Below are 6,088 nucleotides of genomic sequence, written 5' to 3'. Positions count from 1 at the left end.
GAATGAAAGATTGTAGTTGGTCAATCAATTATTCAGCAGTAGCAGCAGAGATTATGATTTGTTGTGCAGAAGATGTTAGAAATTCCTGTTCCACAGCATGATCAAGAAAAGACAACAACTTATCATAATAACCATTAACATTTAACAAACCTATGGGTTTATGGTGAATGTGTAGTTGAGCCCAAGAGGAAATATGAAAGATCTCTTCCAATGTGCCTAGACCACCTGGTAAAGCAATGAAGGCATCAACATGGTTAAACATTGCATTCATTCAAGCCGATATTATGGAGACCTGAAGTTCCTCTCCAATTGTTTTTCCAATGATGTCCCCTTGTGCTAAAGCTTCGGGGACGACCCCCAAAACTTGACTACCTCCTAAAAATGCAGTTATTGACACACCTCCCATTAACCCAAGACTGCCTCCCCCATACACTAAATGAATCTTTCTCTTAGCTAGCACCTGACTAAGATGATTTGCTGATTCTAAAAACTCCTTTTCTTTCCCAGGACTAGATCCACCGAAAACACAAATATTTCTTATCTGATGACCTGAGGAACTTGTCATTTCTACACACTTCTGTATTTGTTGAATATATGGGTTGAGTAGAAATGAAAGGAAGAGAGGATTTTATAGATAAGAAATTAGAAAGGCAATCATACCACCTATATGGAGGCCAGCTGGAGTCTCACACTCTCTCTCTCTCTCTCTCTTTTTATTTATTTATTTATTTACTTTTGAAAAACCATGTGTATGTACAGGTAGTTGTGATTGTGGCTCACATCTTCCCTTGGTTTTACGTCCAAGAACGGCTTAAACGCCCTCTATGGGTCGGGGATAGGCTTCCCATCCAGTTTTCTTAAAAACTGACAAACAAGGTCTTTTTTAGTCAGATTCTCAAGACTAAGTCGATCATGTTCTCTATGAAATAGTGGCCATAAATCATGAATTGCACGATGCACATCTCTACTAGGATGCGTCTCAAGAGTCAATAGAAGATTATCTAAAGACTCCTTACTCAGGCCATCCTTAATGAATTGTATTTTATCTTCATGGTTTATAGATACCATTCCTAAAAAATGACATTGTGTATTACAAGTTCATCTAGCACATCGATGACAAACTTTCAGTCGTTTTGCATGACGTTTCTTTGTAAAAGTGCTTTTACCTGTTCCAGACATGTGCGAAATAAAGGAGTTAGAGGACTCACCTGATAATCGGACCTTTGCTTAAATCAACCAGCGAATATCTTCAGGAATTCCATGATTCATTAACAATCTGAATCTTGCACATCTAGCATGATAAATTTTTGTAATCGCATTCTGAGGCAGAGCGGGAAAATACTTTTTCAATTTTTCAAGATTAGTGTCCATTTTCAAATGAGAATTGGAAGAGAGATTTAAATAATTGCACAAATATATACACAGATATCAGTTATTATAAGAAACTGAAAGAACCGACTTAAGTCATGGAGTACCGTTGTCCGCCATTTGGCCGGGGTGAGAGAAACTAGCAAAAATCACTCAAAAGAAAACACAAAAACAATGTAAGAAAAACAAAATAATCAACCTTTATCTACAAGATCAATCAAACCAGCTGATTCATTTTCACTTGGAAAATTATCAAAGTAAGCTTTCAAACGATGTCCATTTTCCTTAAAAACATTGTCATTCTTTGAATTCTCAATATCACAGGCCCCATAAGGATTGTTCAATCTTGATCTTAGCTCTCTAGGGAATGAATAGAGTTGAGAATTATAAAACAAACCTTTTTGACCAGTGTCAACTTTTTGACAATTTTCACAAGTTTTGCAGAATGAATGTGTCCTTGAACATGGTGGGCCAATAAAATCCATTTTGAAAGATTTTTATAGCTGTCTTTTTTGACAAGAAATAACTTCCACATGCTTCAGAATGACAAAGTTTAATAACACTATTTACCTCATTGTCGGGAATGAATCTTTGAAATATTTGATCAGGACAATATTTGAATAAGTTAGGGTCATCACAATAAAAGTTCTTCACTTCGTTCAAAAACTTTTCTTTATCTTGGGTACTCCAATCAGCTGGCAAATCTCCTAAAGCAAGAAAATTGATATTTTTATCATACCAAGGCATTGGACTAAGAGAAAGTAAGGATTCGTTAGGAAAGTAATCATCGATTGATGTGATATCAGATATCGAATTTGTTATCATTGTTGACAAAAGATTCATATCAACATTGTCGGTGCTTTTTTCATCCGTGATTTCTTCCTCAGAATAAATCATTTGCAAATCTTCAGATTTATCCAACTCATTTTTACTTAAAGTAGATTCAAGTTGATCATAAACTAATTCGTCAATATGATCTACTTCTTGTAAATCATTATCTTCTCCAGGTTGTTTGCAAATGTTGAAAATATTCATCTCCAATGTCATGTTTCTAAATGATAGCTTCATCAGTCCATTCCTACAATTAATCAATACGTTAGAAGTTGCAAGAAACTGACGTCCTAAAATAACAGGAAATGAATTACATGCTTCAATCGGTTTTGTGTCCAAGACAATAAAATCCACAGGATAAATAAATTTATCGACTTGTACTAACACATCTTTAATTATTCCTCTAGGCACTTTTACAGATCTATCGACAAGTAAAAGAGTTATAGAAGTTGGTTTTAACTCACCTAGATTGAGACTTTAAAAAACTGAATATGGAAGTAAATTCACACTAGCTCCCAAATCAAGTAAAGCTCTTTCAATTTTATGTTCTCCAATAAAGCAAGAAATTGTAGGACAACCAGGGTCTTTATATTTCAAAGCATTATTGTTCTGAAGAATAGCACTTACTTGTTCAGCTAAAAAGGCTTTCTTTTTCACATTCAGTTTCCTCTTCACAGTGCATAGATCTTTAAAAAATTTAGCATAGGAAGGAACCTATTTAATAGCATCCAACAAAGGTATATTGATCCTTACCTGTTTGAAAATTTTAAAAATTTCAGAGTTGTGATTGACTTTCCTTTGTTTGGTCATGGCTTGAGGAAATGGAAGTACTGGCGGAGAATCAATCTTTTCTTTGCAATTTTCAGATTCAACCCCTTCCTTACCCTCAGAGATTGACTCATCATCTTTCTCATAAGGTTCAAGAGAGGGTTTTTCAATAACCTTACCACTGTGCAGAGTAGTGACCGATTTGACTTGATCCATGTGTTGGCTTCCGGAACTACTTGCATTTGCATTGTATTGCCCCTTTGGATTGTGTTGTGGTTGAGATGGAAACTTACCTTTCTCTTGAAAACTGAGAGCAGATGTTAATTTTGCAAGAGTATCTTTAAAATATGTCATGTTTTGAGCAAGTTGAGTATTGATTGTCTCTTACTTTTCAATGAATGCACGCAATGTTTCCTCAAGATTTCTTCTAGAAGGTGGAGCATAAGGAGGTGCATATCCATGAGAATTTTGGAAATTGTGGTGTGCTTGAAACGGTGGTTGTGAAGTTTGTGCATTGTTGTTCTCACTCTTCCAACTGAAATTTGGGTGATTTCTCCAACGAGGGTTGTATGTTTGGAAGTATGGGTTGTGGTTGGCCCTTTAGAAACTGTTTAAAGCATGGGCTTGTTCATGGAGACATTCCTTAAAAGAAGGCAAGGTTGGACAATCGTTGGTTGAGTGTTCATTTGTTTCACAGATTTGACACACAATGTTTTCAACAGATTTTAATTGACCACTCTTTTTCAATTCTAGTGCCTCGACTTTTCTAGCTAAAGATGCAAACTTGGTTTGAAGGTCATCATCTTTCTTAAGGTTGTATATACCTCCACTAGATGTATGAGGTTGAGTTTTACTCGGTGCCTCATAAGTACCCGCGGTGTCCCAATTTTGAGTATTTTCAACTAACAAGTCTAAGTACTCCATTGCTTCATCAAGGTCTTTATCTTTAAAAGTTCCATTGCACATCAATTCAACCATTTGCCTATCTTTAGGTGTTAACCCTTCATAGAAATGGGAAACCAATCTCCATGTTTCAAAACCATGATGAGGGCAAGTACTAAGCAAGTCTCGATACCTATCCCAACATTGGTAAAATGTTTCTCCTGGTTTTTGAGTGAAAGTAGTTATTTGCCTTTTGAAAGAGTTTGTTCTGTGAGATGGGAAAAACTTTTTCAAAAACTGTTGTTGCATTTCATCCCAAGCACGAATGGATCCTGGTCTTAAATTTTGTAGCCATGTTTTAGCTTTATCTTTTAATGAAAAAGGAAAAAGCTTTAATCTGATGGTGTTCATGCTACAATTTAAGTTATTATATGTGTTGCAAACCTCCTCAAATTCCCTTAAATGCAAGTATGGATTTTCCAATTCTAAGCCATGAAAAGAAGGTAAAAGTTGAATAATGCTTGGCTTAAAATTAAAATGAGATGCATCGAGAGGAAAAACTATGCATGATGGTGCACTTGTTCTTGTGGGATTCATGTGGTCTCTAAGTGTTCTAGCACGGTTATTCTCATTATTCTCATTATGAAGTGATTGATTATCTTCTTCGGACATATTTTCTGAAAATGATGAGGATACCCTACAAAGTCTACCACTTGATGTACGTGACCACACTCTCATGCACATATAGGAATAGAATAAAAGGAAGAAGAAACAAGAGAAAAAAAAAACAAAGTTATATACAAGAAAAGTGAAAAGAGAAAATAAAAGATTGATGTCTTCTCCCAAGTGCAGGAGTGTCGAAATAATAAATAACCCAGCAAGACCGGGGTCGAACCACATGGAGGTTAATTGCACAAATTATAAACAACAATTATAATAACCAAGTGTTATACAACATAAATCGAGATTAGTCATTTAACAAGCAAAGTATTAAAGAGTGAACAAGAACATTGGAGCCACTCAAAAACATCTTTGATAACGTCAAAATTGGAGCCACTCAAAAACATGAAAGTTGTACAAAATTGTCTTAGATGTCTTGTGTAAATAATTCAGCTCATTTAGACTTCTAGAACTCCAGATATGGCCAAAATACTGAACAGTGTTTGGGCAGGAGGACAACTTCGGACTTCTTTGTTGTTGCAATAATTTGGACTTGAAAATGGTCTTTTTAGATCTTAGGGTCCATATGAAAGTTGTAGGCCTATGTCTTACCTTTCCATCCATATAAAGTAGACCTAAATCTGAGATCTATAGCGCCAGATATGACCCAATTACCAAACAGTATGCCGGTTTGGATTGCACCGACATCTCTTTTCTAATTTTGGTCATCTCTTTGCCCGTGCAATTTAAGTTCTTAAACTCATCAATCAATCCTTTCATTTATGTGATAGGTCTGCATTTAAAATGAATATTTGCCACAAATTAAAGGTATCTTATATTATTAGATATATTATTATAAAACATGTTTTAGTTAAGGAGTTATTGATAGTTCAAGTGCAAAATGATGATATAAAACCATGATAAAAATGCACTTTTAAGTACTAATCAATGCTTATGTTTGATCTAAATTACTAAGATTAATATAACATGAATCACAATCACAAGTAACTCGTTGTGAAGGTTAGATTAAAGTGTACAGAAAGAGCTCATCATTTATGTTTGGAAGTGTAATTGCGATTGTTTTTCAAAGTATTTTTCACTTATAAATATATCAAACTAATATTTTTATATTTTTTAAAAATTATTTTTAATATCAACACATCAAAATAATATAAAAATACTAAAAAAATTAATTTAAAGTAAAAAATAAAAATATAATTGTTTTCAAAAATATTTTTAAAATGCAAAAATAAATAAGGTTTAAAAATGAAAGCAAGAGTTTAGACTTAGCAGAATTAAGGCTCTGATAAGCTCTTATGTGTTCTAAGATGTGAAAAATACAAGGTGATGAGGGATTGTTTGTGTTTAATTTGCTTAAATTGTAAGTTCATGTGAGAAACTGTGTGTAACTTTATTTATAAAGAAAACTTGAGTAAAATAACTTTATAGAAAAACTAATAGCTTTAGGCCATATAAATTCTCAAGGTTATTATATTTTAGGATAAGCATCAAAGTAGTGATTATTCTTTATGAGAATAGATAGTTAACGGTTTTTATTATATGTTGTAGAGAGAAAAGA

This window comes from Populus euphratica, unplaced genomic scaffold, assembly GCF_000495115.2.
Source record: "Populus euphratica unplaced genomic scaffold, PopEup_1.0 scaffold986.1, whole genome shotgun sequence".
Lineage (NCBI taxonomy): Eukaryota > Viridiplantae > Streptophyta > Magnoliopsida > Malpighiales > Salicaceae > Populus > Populus euphratica.
This window is presented reverse-complemented; position numbering follows the sequence as displayed.